This window comes from Gracilinanus agilis, chromosome 4 (assembly GCF_016433145.1).
Source record: "Gracilinanus agilis isolate LMUSP501 chromosome 4, AgileGrace, whole genome shotgun sequence".
In the NCBI taxonomy this organism is placed as follows: Eukaryota; Metazoa; Chordata; class Mammalia; order Didelphimorphia; family Didelphidae; genus Gracilinanus; species Gracilinanus agilis.
In genome coordinates, this window is record NC_058133.1 from 305,270,521 (window position 1) to 305,293,402 (window position 22,882).

The window sequence follows — 22,882 nt, forward strand, 5'->3', positions numbered from 1 at the left end:
AGGATTAAATATTCTTGACAACCCTAATGATCATGTCCTGTAACATCCATGATCTTAAGTGGGGTAAAAGATACCACACAGAATTCCAGAGTGCCCCCCAGAACTCCAGGATAGGGGGCAGTTGGAGCAGTTAGAGACCTGAGTATAAAAGGCCAGGTCACTTTACTTGCAAGGACAGTTTTTGATCACACTCCTTGTGGGTTCAAGGTCTGGGAGGAAGAGCTGGATTACTCTTTGGCTAGCTCATCTCTGACTTCAAGGGCTGAGTGTTACTTTACTGGTTACTACTGGAAGAATATCTCAATTACAGCATCTTAACTAATCTCTATACAGATCTTCAAGCAAGATTACCTTTCCATCTTAAATCTAGTTACATTAGATTAGGAGAAAGTTTGCTTAGTGAGTGGGATAGAAGTTAAGTTGTTCAAAACACATTCCCTTTGGGGAATATATAGCTTCTCATATTCTCTCCTACTCAAATAGTTTAGAGAAGATTATCATCTATAGGAGTTCTGCCTTTCCTAAGTTACTGACCTGGCCCTGTAGTTAACAAGTCTGTCCACCATTATCTTTCAGTAACTGATGTCCAACTGCCTAGTGGGAATGGTGAAAGTGAAGGAGCACTTTGCAAGATGCTACCCCTCCCTTCAGTCAAACCTGCTTGAGAGCCTGTGTGTGTGTGTGTGTGTGTGTGTGTGTGTGTGTGTGTGTGTGCTATCCATAAACCAGAAGATTAGTGATATCTGATTGCTCTACAGACCACTGGCATCTTACAGCTTCCCAAATATCACAAATTCCATATAGTTCATAGCTGAAGCACTATAAAGTAAGTCTTCAATATGTGGATGTTTTTAAATGTGTAATTATTTCATTTACCTTAAAGTATTTATTTTAAAATATTTAGTATATTTATTTATCTTCCTTTACCTCTTCATCAGGTTATGGATATCTAACCTGATGGGGATCTAGAAATGATTGGGGTTCAAATGTGTAAGTGTAAATACAACTCTAATCTCTGAGACTATATTACCAGGACCATAGAAGATTAAAATATAACAACAAGAACAAAAACTGTGAAATGTCTAGGATATATTTCAAATAATGATATTGAAATGTCTAGTTATCTAACATATGTGTCATGTGCAAATAGATAAAGACAAATCGTGTTATCCATTTCTTCAAGTTATATTTACTTCAGCCAAAGACCAAGTGCTAATAAGCATACATTCAAAAGAAAAGAATGCTTAGGTGCTACCTATTATAGTATTCCTTATCTGCTTCATTAGCTGAGTAACTGAAATATATTGTATTTTTCTATAGACACAAATCCTTTAAAATATGAATAAATATTACTTTGAAGGAATTTTTTCTTAAAGTTTCATAGTTTTTTTTAATTTCTCAATTTTTTGACTATTGGAATTTACATAGAACTAGTAAGTTTCTTTTAAAAACACTGTTATTGGTACACTACACAAAATAACTATATAAAATTAGTTCTAATTTTATAGGACCTTTTTTGGGACAAAAATAAATCATGCTATAAGGATACATGTATAATAATTTAATGTAGATATGTTTTTTAAAGCATTAAATATAGAGTTCCCTAAAAAGAAATTATACGATGAAAGCAAGGAAGAATAAGTAAATTATTAAGCATTTTGTTTTTACTAAGAACAATTTACTGAAATTCTTTTTGATTCTAATAGTGACTTGGCCAGTCATGCTAAAATTTTGTGTAAGGGTATGGATTTGAGCTCATGTCTCCTAACTTCAATTCAGAAAACTTTCTACTATATTCCTTCCACTAGAACACACTAACTTCCAATAAATACATACAATAGTAAGTATAATAGGCAAAATGGAAGAGACATAGTGAAGTGAAGACCATATACCTGCCATTGTAGAAAGGAACTTGGGGTGTAAAAATATGTCATTCATAAAGAAAAAATACTTAAAATGGAATCAATCAAAATATCAGGAAAATGGTATTAAATGCATACTATGTGCCAAACACATTGCAGGGTTCTAAGGACAGATAGAAAACTGAAAAAAAAAGGTCCTATCTTCAAGAAACCTTCATTCTGACAGCAGGAAGAGGAAGAAAGGGGCATGAAGGATGAAGGGGCCAACACCACCAGGAGTCTGTTAAACAAAACCAAGAGCAAGATGATTCTTGAGTTGCTGCAGAAGAGTTTAAAACCAGTCCCCTGCCAGTGCTTACATAGTTGGTGAAAAACAAAACCCAGGTTCTTATCAACTGTCACAACCACAAGAAACTGCTGGGCCAAATGAAAGTCCTTAACCAATATTGCATGGTCTGGTAGAATATGAAAGAGATGTAGTCAGAGGTCCCCAAAAGTGGCAAAGGCAAGAAGAAATAAAAAAAAAAAACAATTAACAAAATATGTTACATTTCCATGCTATTCCTGTGAGGGAATTAGGTCTTCACGGTCCTCAGGAACCCACTCATTGCTGGCCAGTGGCCAAATTATACCCTCATTTTTACTCCTACTTGATTCAACCCAATAAGGCACTCCACAGGACCCCTTGTTTTATTTTTTATGTGAATGAATCATAGATGTTTTAACATGTTCTTGATATAAATAACATTGTAATTAACATAGGCCAGTGAATTAATTATTCTAATTTTATTATATTGATCTGTACACTTCTTTTACATTTTTATTAGGGTAGGGTTCTTAAGTACAAGGACCCTCACTTTTTTAACTTGTTCACTCTACTAACTTGATCAAGTGTATTGCACATACTAGACATTTCATAATTGTGTAATGGATTAAAATTATTTAGCACTTAAAACTTAAGAGAGTGTGTATAACCTAGTGTTTAGAGGTCTAGCCTTTTAATTCCAAGACCTAGGTTCTTATATATTTTCTGTATAGTTTGCCTTTTGTATATATTTTCCTTGTAACTATAATCAAATCACTTAAACTTTCTTGTGCTTCAAGAAATTCATTAAAACTACAAGCTATTAACTAATTCCTATTCTTCATTAATGGAAAGAGAGAGTTCCCATACTGGTCAGATTGTAGGTTTGGTCTTAGATAGACAATAATTATAGTTAACATTTACATAGTGCTTGCAACTTTCCAGGCAATGTGGTAGATAGAGAGACGAAGATCTAGAGATATAAACACAAAGAGAAAAATAGACAATAGATACATAGAAAGATTGATGTTTACATTTAGCTATCTCTATTCATCTTAATCTCAATTTTCGCCTATTTCTGTCACTACATATATACCAGAGAATTGGCTTTGTGCTAGACTCAAAGTCAGCAAAGATCTATTTAAATTTATATTGAAAAAAATACTTTTTGGTCAGGCTTTTTAATGAATAAATAGAATTAATTTTTTTAACTACACTTAATATATACCAGTGACTTTGTAATTAGAGATACTAAGAACCATCCCTAAAGCCTCTGGGATATAAATACCACATGCATCCAGAAGGAAATTTGATCTCTCTCATACCAATCTACAGACATTTACTAAGTACTTATTAAATACTAGGCATTGTGCTATGTACCAGGCCTCAATAGAAAAATCTGCAGTCCCTATGGTAATATAGTTTACTTTCTAACATTCTAGACATACATGGATTAGATCTTTTAAGTGGATCCTCCTGGATTATAACAGGACTTGTCAGAAATTATCCAAGAAATGTTGAAGACATCATTTGGAATTTCATTCTTACAATATTTTGACCCTGTCATGCTTTTTTCAGAGCATAGAGGTGACCCTGAGCTCTTAAAAGTAATGTTAACAGAACACTGTGATTCTGGAAAGGCTTCAAAGTTAGGACCAATGACAGACACTATGTCATCTGGGAACTGGCCTAGTTAAACTACATAGAGGCCTATCAACAGATGGCTGTCTTACAAAAGATGATTTTTTTCCCTTCCATCATGACTGTTCTTTATAAAACTGACATAAAAAGAACTATGACTGGCATTGGCAGCAATACCTATGTAGTTTCAACTATATATCCTAAAAGTATTAAAGCACATTTTGGAACTTACACTGAAGTCCATGCATAGCAGAGATGAATACTTTTTTTCTTCCCTGAAGTAGAATGGAAAGAGTATTTGGCCAAGAATTAAGAATACTTTAGTTCATATCTAGCCTCAAACACATAATAGCTGTGTGACTGGTCACAGTTTCATCAACTGTGTAAAGTAGAGATAGTACCTACTCTACAAGGCTATTGTAATGATAAAATGTTATAATATTTTAAAAGTATCTAACACAGTGCCTGGTACACAGTAGGCACTTTAAAAAGTTTGCTCCTTTCTCCATTTTCTTTTCCTAAGGAATCTTTTGAAATTAGTTTGATGTCTCCTATTCATCAGAATCCTGATTTTATCACTATTGTCTATGCCATTATTCATTTTTTCTGGGGATTTGGGTAGGATTTATTTTTCAAAATTTAGTTTCAGTTAGAGAGACATGACATCTCATAGAAAGAAAACTGAATCAGAGGTGGGAATGAAACCCTGGTTTTGCCAATATTCGATTCTCTTTTCATGAGAGGTCATGCCTCTGTAAATGAAACAAAAGTTTAAAAAGTAAATTCTCCTCCCTCCAGATAAACAGAAATTTGGAAAGAATAATCTGTCTATTTGACTGTAGGACATTCAGTTAACCTCTCAGAGCCCTAGGCAAATCTCTAAGAACATAAAAGGTGGTAGAGCCAAGATGGAGGAATAACTAAAGCAGCAGTGCTATTTCTCCACAAAAATCCTCTCTGACTAAGAGTAAAATATCACCAGGAAATGAATATAGGAGTGAAAGAATCAACAGAGAAAGATGGAAGCAACCTTTGCAAAAAGAAAAACGCAAAAGGTAGACAGAGATCATCTGTGGAACTGAGGTGAGAGGGGCGCAGAGCTAGCAAGAGGCACAGCAGTGAGTGAAGAGCAAGCCAAGAGCAAATCCCCGCCCCACCCCACACATCTGCTCTCACAGGTTCCAAACATAAACTTAAGCTAAGTCAGAGCCTGAGATCTTGATGGGCAAATAGTGGCCCAAGCCAACTAACACCCTTTTAAATTGAAAACCTGTGGAGAAGCCTGAAGTCCCAACCCAAGGCAATTTGAGTTGAAGGGGGCCTATCCGTATGGGCCCAGAGCAAATCCAGTCAATATGATAGCAAAAGAAAGTGATACATGTTAGAGGGGATGTGGCAAAATTGGGACACTAATATACTGCTGGTGGAGTTGTGACTTGGTCCAACTATTCTGGAGGGCAATTTGGAACTATGCATGAATGTTTGTCCTTTGATCCAGCCATACAACTGTTGGGTTTGTATCCCAAAGAGATAATAAGGAAAAAGACTTGTACACAAATATTCATAGCCTTGCTCTTTGTGGTGGCAAAAATTTGGAAAATAAGGGGGTGTCCATCTATTGGGGAATGGCTCAAAAAATTGTAATATATGTTGGTCATGAAATATTATTGTGCTGCATCCGGAACCAGCCGGATTCAACTATGGGGTATTCGGGAACAGCCACCTGAAAGACCATAGGGAAAGAGAGGGGAACCATGCACGCAAGAAGACAAGGAAGTCTAGTGGAACATGGCCCGTTTATTGCTGGTAAAGGACAAGAATATATATGTTCAGAGTGAGGGGGTTGACGGTCGGGATGAAAGGAGAAAGGAACAAGTGGTTACGAAGCAGGGACGTGGAAAAAGAACACGCAGTTATGTGGAAAATCTGGAGGACGTTTTGCAGCTATGCCTCCGCCCATGCGGGGCTCATAATCCATATCGTTCTAGAAGGGTTACTATTTTTATTTTATAGTCTTGGCTCCTAACAGTGCTGAAAGGAATAAAGAAATGGAGGAATTCTGTGTGAACTGGAATGACTCCCAAGAATTGAGCAAAATGAGCAGAACCAGGAGAACATTTTAAACAGAGACTGATACATTATGACACAATCAAATGTAATGGACTTTTCTACCAGTAGCAATGAAATGACCCAGGACAATCCATAGGAACTTAGGAGAATGAATAGTATCCATACCCAGAGAAAGAACTATGGAACCAGAAATGCATTAGAAAAATATATGATCAACCATGTAGTAGATTAGGGATGTAATTAGGGTTTTGATGTTAAAGAATCGCTCTACTGCAAATATGAATAACACGGAAATAGTTTTTGAACAATGATGAATGTATAACTCAGTGGAAGTGATTGTTGGCTTTGAGAGGGTGGAAGAGAAAGTAGGGAGGAGGGGATCATGAATCATGTAACCATGGAAAAATATTCTAAATAAAAATTAAAAAAAAAGGAAAAAAAAAAGAAATGGAATTTGAACATACAAAAAAAGACCATAAATTTTAAAGATATTGACCATCACCTCACTGATAAAAAAAGTTTCCTCATGCCAAAGTTCTGTATAACAATGAAGTTGCAATTCTATTCCCTATCTCTAGTTTCATTCGATATAATCAAAATCCAGAAGTTTCAAAAAACCCAACTTTTATTCTTCTCCAAATAGCTTTGAGTAAAGACATAGTTTAATAATCATAGACTCATTCTTATACTTTTCTGTTTTGTTATCCTCAATTTATCCATATAATTACTCCTTACTATAGGAATCTGAGAAGCATTAACTTTTTGTCCCTTATTATTCAATAATATCAGGAAACTAAATTATTATCATGTATATTTCCAGGAAAGATAATCCTCCTTCATTTATTATACTAGGAAAGTAGGGAGAAAAGAATGCACCCTTCCAGCATGAAGCTTAAGCAGAATGAAAATTTCCCAGATATTTCTGTAAAATGACATGTGACAAGTGTTAGCCTGTGGATATTTAGTTCTAGTTCAAATTAATATAAATGTTCTGAAATTAATGGTAATCTCTGATATGCTTATCATTGTAAATCAAAAGTTTTAGTCTATTGCTCCTGAGTACATCTTCTATAGGACCAAATTTGGCGTGTGATATTTCAATAAATTTCATTAATAATATTAAATTAGTGTGTGTGTGCTTAACTTCTCAGTTGTAAAATTGTTTGTTTTTGAAGTTATAGGCCTTTTTGTAATTCTACATATCTTTAGAATTCTACATCTGTCCTTTCTTCTCAATACATTCTTCAAGTCTGAAATGAAATATTGCTCAGATAATGCCCTCCCAACTTTGAAAAGAAACACTAGTACAATCTATTCTCTGAGCTTAGTTTGGCATTATTTGCAAACGTTACTATTTTTGCACATATTAGTATTACTTTTATTCAGACTTCCAAAGGATTTGTTATCTTATTCATAGGGATCATACTTCATTAATGTGAATTGAAATTCTTTCATGCCTATTAACTTTGCTAAATTTTACTAAATTTCTAGTGTGTTGACAATTGTGAAATGAAATGAGGTAAATAAAAATATCAGAAATTATAGTATAATCCAACTTATATTTCAAATCTATTGCATTTAAAAATTCTTGAAAATAGCCATCTTTTGTTTGTTTGTTTTTTTAAAACCCTTGTACTTACGTGTATTGTCTCATAGGTGGAAGAGTGGTAAGGCTTGGGCAATGGGGGTCAAGTGACTTGCCCAGGGTCACACAGCTGGGAAATGGCTGAGGCCAGGTTTGAACCTAGGACCTCCTGTCTCTAGGCCTGACTCTCACTCCACTGAGCTACCCAGCTGCCCCGAAAATAGTCATCTTTTAATGAGGGCTGACATAGACATAGATTCTAATGTCTGTTTTATTTTTTTAAATTTTAAACCCTTAACTTCTGTGTTTTGACTTATAGGTGGAAGATTGGTAAGGGTAGGCAATGGGTGTCAAGTGACTTGCCCAGGGTCACACAGCTGGGAATTGTCTGAGGCCGGATTTGAACCTAGGACCTCCTGTCTCTAGGCCTGGCTCTCAATCCACTGAGCTACCCAGCGGCCCCTCTAATGTCTGTTTTTAGAAAGGATGAAAGAGATTGTTCCAGTACAATTAAGCTCTGAATGCTCTGGACTATAGACAGCTATTGGAATAGAGAATACGATGGTAACATGGACAAAGAAAGGTACCTGAATCTTCTGGTTACCTGCTCTAAAAAAGGCACATGTCAATACATGTTAAATACACATTTTTAATGTTATTTTTATATAGCTTTGGCCTGCTGAGATTTCATCATGTAATGGATATGTCTTTTAGTTTTAAAAAGTCCCACTAGAAGAATATTATATAGGTGGCAATGATTTAAATATAGGCCTGATGATTGACAACAGCATGGTTGGATAGTATGACAGTTTGGGATGTAGAGTTTCTTGATTCAAACCCCACTTCTGCCATTAGATACACACATATGAGTTCTTTCCAAACATATAATTTTTCTAAGCCTCAGTTTCATTATCTTAAAAATGAATAGTTGATCTTTAAGATATTTACAATCTCTAAATTTATGATCCTATAATTATAGAGTCAGATAGGGGGCACAATGGTTAAATTGCTATGACTGAAGTCAAGAAGACTTGAGTTCTAAGCTAACCTCACACATTTAATAGCTTTGTAACTCTAGAATAGTCATTTAAAACATACCTACCTTAAGTTTTTCAACTCTAAAATGGGTATAAAAATAGAATCTACCTCATAAAGTTGTTGTGAGGATCAAATGAGATAATTGTTAAGTATTTAGCACAATGCTTATTTTCAAGATGCTTGTATACTCACACCTCTCACTATAATATTTCAAATATAGATCAGATTGGTTAAATACAGAGTAGATATAGCAATCTATCTATCTATCTATCTATCTATCTATCTATCTATCTATCTATCTATCTATCTATCTATCTATCTATCTATCACTATTACTAACAATCAGGTCCAATTATTTCTGGTCCAATGTGGTGGCACACATTTGTATTCATTACAATCGGGGAGAGTTGGGCTGGTGGATCATTTGATTTCAGGAGTTCTGGGATTCTGTGAGCTAAACTGATTTGGTATTCACACTAGCACCAGTATGGTGAATCCTCTGGAGTAAGTGACCATTGGGATTCCAAAGGGTTAGGTGAGGAAGAACTTGCCAAATTCAGAGATGGAGAACATGAAGTCTCCAAGCATGGGCCTGTGAGTGATTGCTGAACTTCTGGTCTAGTCCAGATGAGAAGGAAAAACTCAGTCAAAAAATGGGAGGAGGGAGTGAAGGAAGGAAGAAAAACAGGAAGGTAGGAAGGAAAGAGAGAAGGAGGAATGGAAGGAAGAAGTAAAAAAGGCAAAGAAAGATGAAGTAAAAAAGACAAAGAAAAAGAAAAATACTAATTCTGAATAATATTTATTATTCAAAATATTAATCATTTTTACTAAGTTTGGAATACAGAATTAAACAATTATTTTACTAACTCTCCCCCATTAGATTATAAGCTTCTCTGGGGCAGGGTTTGTTTATTTCTTTTCTTTGCCATCTCAGCATTTAGTACAGTACCAGACACATACCATATGCTTGATAAATGCTTATTAATTAATTTGTTTTCCAGAACTCCCAATTCTAAACAACAAAAAATTGCCAGGCTATACTGTACCATATATTAGAGGACAGAACTATTATGAAATAATTTTCTCCTCTAGTTCTATTATTGTAAAATCAGTTAGGATGTAAAGGGTAAAGGTAATGATACAATGAGCATGGATGGGCTATTCAGTCTGAGAGGAATTTTGACAGTCCACTGGCTAGGGAAATCCATATACAAGAGAGATAAAGAGTAGCATGGAGGACTAAAGCCAGGAAAGTGTCTAAATGAAAGTGAAAAGTTAAGAGATTATAACTTCCATCAGATATAATACTGTGGGTTTTCAGTATGATAAGGGCCTGGACATTATCTTAAGTCCTTCTTCAGCTGCTTCAATTTGATCTAGTCTAGTAGGAACACATGTATGATAATAACATAGAAATCAATAGGAAAAAATATCATTTACTTTATACTCAACTTTGCCTTAAAACATTTTTTCTAAAATACTAAAGATTCAGTTATATTAAAAAAGTATGTATGCTATGAGGTATAAGTACCTACTGTGATGGTACAGTGAAGGGGAAATCATATGTTGGCCTGCCAAGTATAAAAATTAAATTAATATCCAATAACTCCAAGTATTATATTTTACAAAGTTTATTAATAATCGCTTGAAGTAGAAGAAATAAAAAGAACAAAAATAAAAACCTGAGTAAAAAACACCCAAGTAAAATTCTCCTGCCTCTCACCTTACCCCACCTCCTCAGCCACAATCAGGAGAAAAGAGAGAGGTAGAGCCACAAAAACTTATATCCTCCTTACCACCTCACACCTAGCAGATCCAACCATTCTGGATAGCAATTTAGAACTATGCCCAAAGAGCTCTAAAAGACTGCCTGCCCTTCGATCCAGCCATAACATTGCTGGGTTTGTACCCCAAAGAGTTCATAGATAAACAGACTTGTACAAAGATATTTATAGCCGTGCTTTTTGTGATGGCAAAAAACTGGAAAATGAGGGAATGCCTTTCAATTGGGGAATGGCTTAACAAATTGTGGTGATGGAATACTATTATGCTCAAAGGAATAATAAACTAGAAGAATTCCATGTGAACTGGAAAGACCTCCTGGAATTGAGGCACAGTGAAAGGAACAGAGCCAGAAGAACATTATACACAGAGACTGATACTCTGTGGTAAAATTGAATGTAATGGACTTCTGTACTGGCAGCAATGCAATGACCCAGGACAATTCTGAGGGATTTATGGAAAAGAACGCTTCCCACATTCAGAGGAAGAACTGAAGAAGTGGAAATACAGAATTAAAACAACTGCTTGAACACATGGGTTCATGTGGACATGGGGATGTAGACACTAAATGACCACACCAATGCAACTATCAATGATATGTAAAAAAGTCTTGACTAATCACACATGTTAAAGCCAATGGAAATGCACATTGGATATGAGGGGAAAGTAAAAACATGAATCATGTAAAAAAATAAAAGTCTATAAAGTTAAAAAAAATATCCTCCCTACATTAGCATATTATGTGAGAAGGAACATGGGAAGCTGGGAGTTAGAGTCCTGGGGAGCAAATTGTAATTATACACAAAGGGGAATTCAGACATGAGCATAAATAGCATCATACCTTCAGGCCTTCTGTCCTGGAGACTATGAAACAGAATAAAAAGAAGTAAGGAGTAGACTTCTGGTTAAGATGGTGGCAGAGTAAGAAGCAGCTGCTCGATCTCTCCTATCCAAAGCATACAGGACTCCTCAAGGGGACATAAAAACGAATCCAGATGAATGAAGGAACCCCACAACGGGGCGCAGCATTGAAGGTATGTGGAACTGGGGCTATGGGTGGGGAGACAGGGGCGGGTGAAGGGGAAAGTAGGAGCTTGAATGATGTAACCATGTTAAAAATGAATATTAATAAATGATTTAAAAATGATTAAAAATGTAAGGAGAAATGTACTTTCTTTATAAGAGGTAAATTAGAGAAAAATGAGTTAGGGGACCTTGTCATAAAGACCCACCATGGGAGAAAAAGAGAGAGATAAAGTATTTATTAGGTGCATATATGGGCCAAGCATTGTGCTAAAGGCTTTGAAAGAATTATCTTATTTGAGCTCACAAAAAGTCTATGAGTTAAGCGCTATTTTTGATATACATGTTACATTTTAGGAAGCTGGAACAAACAGATATTAAGTGATCTGGCCAGAGTCACGAATTAGTCTCTGAGGCTGCTTATGAACTCACATCTTCCTGACTTCAGGTTCAAAACTCTACCTGCCATGGCACCTAGATGCCATTAAGGAATGTGGCTAGAATAGGACATAGTGACCTATGTTGGAAAATGCTATTATACCTAGAAAGTAGGAAGGTATGAAGATGCCTATGAGCCAAGGAAATATCTCACAGATTAGGTGAGTTAGTCACTGAACTGACAATGTCAGAATGTTCTCATTTTTTAGAGATATCTAATTGAGAGTTTGCTTTATGTAGCCCTAAGGGCACAAGAACTCCATCTGCCAAGAAGGAATTTACCAAGCATCCTGACATAGTAGATAAGCAGCCCAGTGTTTACAGCACTGCATGTATACTCAGTCAAGCTTCATCTTTGCCATTTAACACCTATATGGCAATTTACTTAACTTTTTTGGGCCTCAATGAAATGAATGAGGCAGACTTGTTAACCTGTAACATTACTTCTATTTCTAAATCCATTAGCTTATGACCCTCAGTTTAAAACGTGCATCAGATACTTAATGGCTGTCTGTTCTTAAATTATTCACTGAAGTGCCCTGGGCCTCAGTTTCCTCATGCACAAATAACAGAAGAAGACTCAATGACATGTTGGACTTAGTTGCTTCTAAGATCCCTTCCAAATCTAAAAATTAAAAATTAAAAAAAATTAAAAATTAAAAAAAATAAAAATTTAAATTAAAAAAACACAAAAAAACTAGATTTATTTTTTTCTTTTCATACTTCTTTTAGATAAAAGATTATGAAGAAGCAATTCTGCTGTACTCATCCTGTTTCCTTATTCTAAATACGGAAATAATATTATATGTGTTTATATATATATATACATATATGTGTGTATATTATATGACATAGTGTTGTTGGGAGTTTCAAATGAGATAAATCTTCTATAATATGTTGTAAAGCACCATTTAACTGTTAATTATCAATCAATGAATATTAACTAAACTGCTACTAGATACCAATGACTATACTAGACCCTTGAGATAGAATGAAAGAAAAAATAAAAAACAAACAGTATTTGACTTTAAGCAACTTATATTTTACAAGTGAAAACATCTTGTGCACATGAATATCCAGTAAATAATCACCTAGTTAACTTAAGGTGTTGTGATATTAGTAGATAAAGTGATCAGGAAAGATTTCACATAGGATAAGGTTTTTGACCTGAACTTAGAAGTAATGTGGAAATTCTAAGATGAAGTGATGAGAAGAGAATACCACCTAGACATTATGGACAACCAACCTACAAAGATGCAAGAGTTAGGTAATGGATTACAGTGTGTGAGGAACAACAAATAGGCCACTTATAATAAATCTCTGTCCTTGAGTCCACACATTATCTTCATTAACAATGTTCTTTCCTAGGATTTTGAAATTTAGATATACATTTGAGGTGGAAATAACACAGCAGGTTGGAAGTATGGAGGTTCCTGAACCTTAAAATGCTCCTTTTAATATTTATTCAAGTTGTTACTATTTATAACAAGAATATACACACCTGAAATTTCTTCTTGACATTCATATACCAATGAGATCTTCATAGGCATTTTATTTCCAGTCCTCTAGGGTCCAGAAAGGAAAATTTCTAAAGAGATTTTAATTTAGAGCAATTTTTAATGACTGATGCAAAGAGGAATGCTTCGTGCAGAATGGTGATCAATGGTTCATTTTGCAAAGGCCTCATTTCCTGTGGGTGGTATGTATATTCAATTAATTCAGTCAAGTAGCAATAGATATCAAGTATGTTGATATGTATAATGATAAAAGAAGAAATGAGACTAAAATCACCAAAAAAATTGTACTTTCTGGTGGCAGCTGGGTAGCTCAGTGGATTGAGAGGCAGGCCTAGAGACGGGAGGTCCTAGGTTCAAATCTGGCCTCAGACACTTCCCAGCTGTGTGACCCTGGGCAAGTCACTTGACCCCCATTGCCTACCCTTACCACTCTTCCACCAAGGAACTAATATACAGAAGTTAAGGGTTTAAAAATATTTTTTAAAAAAATGTACTTTCAGAGAGATGTGAATAAAATGCCTTTAAAACAATTTACAAGTGTGCTTTAGGCTAGGTCAGTTATGCCAATTATAATATTCTATTATATACCATATAAATGAGTTATTATCATTGTTTATTGCTACTATTACTTTCTTCTGCTGTGAACATTGTTAGGTGGATGATATAACAAGAAAAAAATAACTGCCTACAAAACAGAAAACACCATCAAGAGTGGAGGTGAGGAAGAGCATTGTGGGATGATGATGGAATTTGGAGGGAAGCTTTTTTGCCCTCCTAACCCCCCCAAAAAAACCAACCAAAAATAACTCCATAAAATCCCTGAAAGCAGCAAAAACAAACAGGAATCTGGAGTAAGTAAAGCTGAACAGCAAAGAACAACTAGGGAGAACCCTACTTCCCTAGGTGTAGGAAAAAAGCAAATAGAGGGAATCCACAAAGCAGCCCTGGAAGGCAAGATTAGCAACTTCATTTTGTTTTCTGAGGGGGCCTGGTAGGTGAGGATACTTCCCTCAGGATGCCACAGAAATCTGAATCCACTGGAGGAGGGCCCTGGGAGTAGTTGTGTCTGCTGCAACCTCAGCTCAGAGACCAAAACTAAGCCATAGTTGAGGACTGAAGAAGTGGATGTTTCTGAGTTAGAGGGCACCAGGCACAAAGGTTAGGAACTCAAGCCTCATTGCTAACAAATGAAAGACTTTGGAGGCTCAAAAATGTGGACTAGATACTTGGTCTCTTGAGGGCTGTGTCAGTAGGAATAGAGGAGAAAAGGAGTATTCTGCACCAACAAGTATATTTGCTGAGAGTCTGAGGTTGCTTCAGCTGTAGTCACTTCTGGATGAGTAGAGTCTTTGGTTGTTGCTACAGGGGGAGGCAGACTAGTTGCTTGCAGTTTCAGTAGCAGAACTCCCTGCTGGCTCTTGTTGGAACACCTGGAATCAGTTGCTGACTGGGACCTAAGCAGGGGAGTATGAGTACATTTAACTCTGAAATATAAAAAACTGCAATAATGAAATCAGATCCAGCTAGAAAAACAACAACAAGCAAACATATACAAAAAAAAATTCTGAATTCTGTGATAACATGCATTAAGAAAATCAAAACACTGAAAAAAATTCAATAATAAACTTTTTTACTTGGCCACTAAAATTTAATTAATGAGTTAATTAATTTAAATAATAAATTAAATAAATATCAATAAGAAAAGGAGAAAGAACTCAACTATTATTAGATATTGGTGGGCAAAGAAGATGGCTCAAACTCAAGAGGACAGCAAAGTAAAAATATCTATTTCAAAAAAAGCAAAGAAATAACAAAAAAAATAGGACTGGTCACAAGCTCAAAAAGAGCTTTCAAAGGAGCTTTTAAAAGGCCTCAAAAACCAAATGAATAGTTGAGGAAAAATTAGGAAAAAATAATAATGATGCAAGAAAATTAAGAAAATAATGAAATAAAAGATCACCCCAATGGAAAAAGAGATCTAGAAATTTATGGAAGAAAATAATGTATTAAGAAGTAGAACTGGATAACAATAAGCTAACAATTTCCTAAGAAAACAAGAAATAATGAAACAAAATCAAAATAATGAAATAATAGTAGAGAACATGAAACATCTTATAAAAACTGACCTGGAGAATAGATCAATGAGAGATAATATAAGAATAGTTAGACTCCCTGAAAATTATAATGAAAAGAAGTGTTTAGATCCTATACTCCAAGAAATCATCAAGGAAAACTTCTTGCAGTGATTGGCAAACTTTTTAAAGAGGGGGCCAAAGGAAAGGAAATTCTCATCTGTCAGTCTATTTCTAAGGCACCTCTTTCGAAGTTTCATTGTATTGTATCCTACTCATTGTATTCGTCAGATTAGGAATAATGTTGCCCTGCCAGATAGAACACTTCAGGGGGCTGCCTCTGGCCCCTTGGCCGTAGTTTACCCATCACTGGCTTAGAGTTTTATAAACAGAAGGCAAAACAGAAATCAAAGGAATGCACCAATCAACAACTCAAGAGATACAAAGATGAAAATGTACAGGAAGATCTTTCCTAAGCACCATAGTCCCCAGGATAAGGAGAAAATAATATAAGCAACAAGAAAACAATAATTCAAGTAACTGTGGAGCTATAGTCAGAATAATATAAGACTTAGCAGCTACAACATTGAAAGAACACAGGACATGGAATGCATTTTGTATAGCATAGAACTAGACTTACAACCAAGAATAACATAGCCAACAAAAACAAGCACAATTATAATAAGAAAAACATGGGTATTTAATGAACTAAAGGAATTTCAATTCTTCTGGAGAAAAACCCAGAACTCAGCAGAAAATCTGATCTATAAGAAACATACAAGGGTAATGCATTATCTAATAATGAATAACTAATCATAAGTAACCCCAAAGGTCAAATTGTTTAATTCTTATATGGGAAAATATAAGCTATGGTCTCTGGAAAAGACATCATTGCATGGGTTTTTTGAAGGGGCATGTTTGGCTGGAAGACTCAAAGTCAAAGGAATATAATGGAATGAGCTGAAATAGTAGGGAAAAAGATGTGGAGACAGGGTAAATTCTCATATGGAGGGGAAAGTAGTAGAGAAACTGTCATAAGGAAAGAGACAAGGGGATGGAGAGCTAGGAATACTATATCTAAGCCTGAGCATACACCTAATCAAAATATGGTTTATGATGGGATAACAATGGGTTACAAATCATAAATATCTTGTAAAAGTCTTATTTAATTATTCATCATAGTATTCATCCCTGAGGGGTTGTAGCATTGGAACAAAAGTTTCACTAAGTATGACCAAGCTGGAAAGACTTTTTTTGGAAAGAGTTTAATCATGGCAACAGATTGTGTCTGCTGCCTAAAGACCAATCTAGCAAAATATCATCCTGGTAATATATATATATATTAAATAAGAACCAGATGGACCAAAATGATCAAATTAAATGCTGATAGAATCATGGAAAAAGAGTCCTAATATTACATTGCTAGATCAGCTGTGATTTTTTTTTTCTCCTTAGAAAACAAAATAGAATGATTAAGCTGTGAAGTTGCTCATGCTTATTGACCTCGAGATACAATTGTTACTGTTGGCCATGAGAACATTATAAAGAGGGCAAAAAACTGTGTTTATATAAAAATATTAATGGAAGGTTTGATTATCATCACAAAATAATTGGAAATAGCACAAATACAATGATTTGAAGAAATGACTAAATAGCTTGTTATATTTCAATATAATGTATTGTAATATGTTTTTGAAATGAGAATTATTGGAATGATAAAGAAAATAAAGGAACTATAGATAAAGAAAATTTAAAAATAACACCTACCTTGATTATATTAAAAACAATAGCCACAAAATCAAGAGAAAAATGTATCTCCATAAAATGAATTCAAAGGGAACTCAAAAGAAGAGGATGTTTACACTAGCATACAATATAACTTAGATATTTTTAAAAATTGTAAACATTGTAGAGTTTATAGTCTTTCACATAATCTTTTTTATATATTTGTTTAGTTATTTTTTTTATCATGTTGGTGGTTCAAAACAAAACAAGACAAACAATAACAACAACCAAAAAAAGCAAAAGTTAGGTATCCCCTTATGTTAATTAGGCAAATATGGCTGAAACCATTCCATTGTGCTATCAAAGCACTAAATTTTCTAATATCATTTTACCATGGTTTGGACTATACATCAGTGAGGAGAGTTGTGGGATATTTATATCTGAGATCTCTGTTATAGAAGACAGAATTTTACTAAAGATTTAAAGGAATTTAGGAAAGCAAGGAGGGAGAGATAAGTAGGGAATATATTCCATACATGAAGACAGCCAGAGAAAATGACTAGAGACAAATGATGGAGTATCTTGTTGATGGCATAATAAAAAAGTCAGTATTCCTAGATCAAAGTTCATATGATGGGGAGTAAGGTGTAAGAAGATTAGAAAAGTAAGAGGAAGATAGTTTAGGAAGAATTCACAATCTGTCTTTTCTCCCAACAAAGTATTTGATATTTCATCCTGAGGGCAAGAGAAAGCAACTGAAATTTATTGGTTGGGGGGTTGGGATTGCAGTGAGACATTTTAGGAAAACCAATATGGTAGCTCAATGGATGTTTTATTGTAGTGGATAGGGATGAGAAACAGACCAAAGCAAAAGTTAAGTCATGAGATGATGACATGAACAAGAACAGTGGCAGTGTTAGAGGAGAGAATGGGTAAAAATGGAATATATTCTACAGATATTACAAAAGTTACATTTTCAAACTTTGGCAAACGATTGAATATAATGATGGAGGGATTTAGAAAGGAGCAAAAATGGATACCTAAGTTGTGACTCAGAGGGAATGGAAGGATTGTGTTCTCCTGTAAGATAGTAGAGACTTTAGAAGGGAGGGAGAGTTTAGAGAGTTGAAATAATTTTAATTTGGACATGTTGAGTTTAAGATGTGTGCTGAACATCCAGGTTCAGATGTGAAAGATGATTTGGAATTTCACAACTGGAGGTCAATCAAGAAATTGTGGCATAATAGGTAAGCTTCAGAGTCATCAGTAAAATTATTGTAATTAAATCCATGATGAACAAATGAGATCATCAAGTAAAGTATTATAGAATGAGAAGAGAAGAGAGCCCATGGCAGAACTCTGTAGATTATTTATGATTGGAAAAAATAATCTGAATAAGGATCCAGCAAAACACACTTAAAAAGAGTAGTCAGGTGAGTAAGAAAAGAACCAGGAGCAAGTAAGGTCTTACATTCCTAGAGTGAAAATATTCTTAATTACCAGAGGGGAATCAACCATATCAGATTCTATAAGAGAGTGAGAAGAATGAGGATTGAGAAAATATGGGCTTTGGCAATTAAAAGATCACTTTTAACTTTGGAGAGGCAATTTCAGTGGAATGATGCTAGAAGCCAAATTGTAAGAAGTTAAGAAGAAAGTGAAAGGAGATAAAGTGGATGTACCTATTGTAGATAGCCATTTCAAGGAGTTTAGCTAAAAAGGACAGTAGATATATAGACTATAGTTAGATAGGCTGGAAAGTTTGTTTTTTAATCTTTTATTTTTCAGGATTAGAGAGAAATGGACATGTTTGTAGCCAGTAGAAAATGAGCCAGTAGAGATAGAGAGAGTGAAAATAAGTGAAAGAAAAAGGTTGGGGGAATGTGAGAGGAGGCTAGGACACCTAGAATAATGAGGGTTTATTTGGGATTGTGTAACATAACTTCATAGTGGGTCCAATCAGAATGAATACTTACCTTTCTCTATCTTCATTCACCAGCATATGTGTAGGAACAAAAATGGCAGATAATGGTAAAAATTCAAGGATAACACTTGGGGAAGGATAATAAGTGTACTAGGGATTCAAGAGAAGAATATTGCATATTATAGAATTGTAACATTTCAATAGGGAGTCAAGATGAAGAAAAGAGAGGTAATGGCCTATATAGTGGAGATTGCCTGAGAGAGGGTAAAGGGACTGGAGGTTATAGGATGAATGAAGTGAGGACTTTGGTAGGGAACAACCCAGGGAGAGACACAAAGCTAAAAGATTATAGTTAGATAAGTGAGTTTCTGAATTGTGAATATGGAGGAGGCAGATTTTTGCATGACACATAGTAAGCAATTAAAAAATATATATAATTTATTTATTTCCCATATCCAACTCATGTACCCAATATAAGACATACCCTTGATCTTTACATCACTAACAAATGTACTACTTTCATGTCCACAATTCAAAAACTTACTTATCTGACTATAATTTATTATCTTTGTGCCTCTCCTTGTGTTCCTAACCAAGATTAGAAGGGAAATTTGAAAATTTTGGGGAGGAAAAGATAGCAAATGTCTCTGACTTGTTCAATATCCTTTCTGAGAAGAAATTCTTTAAGTATTCTTTCTCCTTTTCTCTTAATTGGGATAATTTATTTTAAAAAAGCATTCTTCTTTTAACTTAAATTATGTTTTATTGGTATGTAGTTTAGTAAAATAACTTCTAAAATGTAATTTCCTGTACATTGGTTATGTATTTACTCTTCAATTTTGTACACTTGGGAATGTGGATTTCTTCTCTCTTTTTTTCCAACAAATTAATCAATGATTTATCTACTTTTTTCATAAAATCATCTTCTTATCTTATTTACTGTTTGAATGGTGTTTTTAATTTAAATTTTCTTAATTTCTTCTTTAATTTTAAATATTTCTAATTTGGTATTTGAGGATATAAAATTTATTCTTTTTCTAGTTTTTTTAAACTTTGTATGCCTAATTCATTGATCGTTTAGATAGAGGAAATATAATGGTGATTTAAACATTTAGAGATAACCATTTTCCCTCTAATTACTTTTAAAACCCACAATGGATAAAAAATGAGGATGTTGTCTCCTTGAAATTCTCCTTAATGAAATTGTTGATTGTTTCTATGATTTGTTCTATATTTCTATATTTGTTCTATATTTGTGACCCACTTATTCCAATTAATCAGTAGGGTTTTTTTTGTTTCTTTTTGGTAAGCCATTGTTGAGTGTAATTTTTATAGCATTATGATCTGAAAAGGATGCATTTAATATTTTTTCTTTTCTGCATTTTGTTGTGAAGCTTAGCCAATTATATGGTCAAATTTTTTTGAAGGTGACACATGAAAAATTATATTTCTTTCTATTACCCTTGAGTTTTCACCAGAGGTTTAGCAAATCTCAATTTTCTAATATTCTATTCACTCCTCAATTTCTTTCTTATTTATTTATTGGTCTTGATTTATCTAGTTCTGAGAAGGAGAGTTTAATTTCCCCTACTAATATAGTGTTATTATCTATTTCCTCCTGTCACTCATATAACTTCTCCTTTAGCAATGTGGATACTATGGCATTTGGTATATATATATATATATATATGTTTAATACTTACATTACTGCATTGTCTATATCTTTTATAAAGATGCAATTTCTTTCTTATCTCTTTTCATTACATTAATTTTATTTTTCCTGAGATTGTAATTGCTTTCTGTGTTTTTTTTAAACTTTAGTTGAGGCATTATAGATTTTGCTCCAGCCCTTTACCTTTACTCTATGTGTGTCTCCCTGATTTGTTCTTTTTCATTTATGTGAAGAAAAAATTTTTCAGCAATTATTTTCTAACATTTTATGTTTCAGAATTTTCCCTTTTTTCATTCCCCTTAACCTCCCAAGGCAACAAATTTTCTGGTATAGGTTATGTCAGTACCTTCCTACTATCATGCAATATGTATTTCCATATTACTCATGCTGTGATATGATACATATCACATATACAATAAAAATCCAATGACTGAAATATATTGGAAGTTGATATATTTATCTACACGTAGACTGCAACAGTTCCTTCTTTGATTATGGATAATATTTTCATAATGATTCCCTTGGGGTTATCTTAGAAACTTGCTTTGCTGATAATGGTTTAGTCTTCCACAGTTCATAATCATAATAATTTTGTTACTGCATATACTGTTTTCCTGGTTCTGTTCACTTAGCATTGTATTAATTCCTATGAGAATTTTTAGGTTTTTGAAGTCATCCTGTTCATCATTTTTCATGGTGCAATAGTATTCCACTACAATTGTATGCCACAACTTTTTAATCCATTTCCTAAGTAATGGACAGCCCTTCAGTTTCCAATTCTTTACCTGTACCAAAAGAGCTGCTAAAAACATTTTTGTACAGGCAGACTCCTTTCCTTCATCTCTGATCTCTTTGGGATACAAACCTAGTAGTAGCATTTCTGGGTGAAAGAGTATACATAATTGTATGACCATTTGAGCCTAATGTTGGTTGCATTGGTTTTATTTTTTCAGAACCTATTTTAATATAATGCAATCAAGATAATCCATTTCACTATCCCTAATATTCCCTATATCTCATTTAATCATAATTTTATCCTTTATAAAAAAGTCTCACAAGCAAAATTTTCCATGTTGCCCTAATTTGTTTGTGGTCTCACCCTTTCTTTCTCAAACAAGTATTCAAATTGACTTTATCCTTGTGTGTAATGTGAGATGTTGGTCTATATCTAGTTTCTACTATATGGTTTTCCAGGTTTCTGAGCAGTTATATCAAATGGTAAATTCTTTCCCTTCAAAGCTTGAAACTTTCAATTTATTGCACACTAGATTACTAGTGTCATTAGCTACGATCTATTGATTACCTAATCTATTCTACTGATACATTAATCTATTACTTATCTAGTACCAGATTATTTTGATAATTACCATTTAATAATATTGTTTGAAAACTGACATGGCAAGGCCTCCTTCATTCATTTTTTTTTCATTAATTGCCTTGATATCTTGGCCTCTTTTTCTTCCATATGAATATCTTATTTTTTCTAGTTATTGTAAAAATATTTTGAGATAGTTTCATTGATATCATACTGAATAGGTAAATTAATTTAAGTAGGATCGTCATTTTTATTATATTGAATTGACCTATCCATGAGCAATTAAAATGTTCCAATTGGTCAGGTCTGACTTTGTTTGTTTGGAAAGTGTTATGTGTTTATAGAGTTGCTGCCTTTGTTTTGGTAGATATATCCCCAGGTATTATATATTTTCTAGAGTTGTTTTGAATGGAATTTTATTTTATATCTCTTGCTATTGGATTCTGTTGGTAATAATTTAACATGCTAATGATTTAAGTGGGGATATTTTATATCATGGTTTTGCAAAAATCATTAATTATTTCTATTAATTTTTTGGTTTAGGATTTTTTAGGTAATCATTTGAAAAGTGTGTTAACTTTGTTTCTTCATTGTCTATTTTAATTCCTTCAATTTTTTTTTCTGCTTTATTGCTATGACTAGAATTCTAGTACAATATTAAGTAATACTAATAATCACAGGTATCTCTACTTTCCCCTTGATCTTATTGAGAAGAATGTAATTTTATCTACAATATAGATAATGCTTACTGATAGTTTTAGAGAGATGCTATTACTTTTTTTTTACATTTATTAATATTCATTTTTAACATGGTTACATGATTCATGCTCCTCCTTTCCCCTTCAACCCCCCCCCCCGCACCCCCTCTACCCATGCGCATTTCCACTAGTTTTGTCATGTGTCCTTGATCAAGA

The 22,882-nt window shown here is 34.0% G+C and overlaps 1 pseudogene; it reads left to right on the forward strand.

Annotated features, from left to right (window-relative positions):
* The first annotated feature begins 2,109 nt into the window (after positions 1-2,109).
* LOC123246474 lies at positions 2,110-2,516 on the forward strand (annotated as a pseudogene).
* Positions 2,517-22,882: the final 20,366 nt, after the last annotated feature.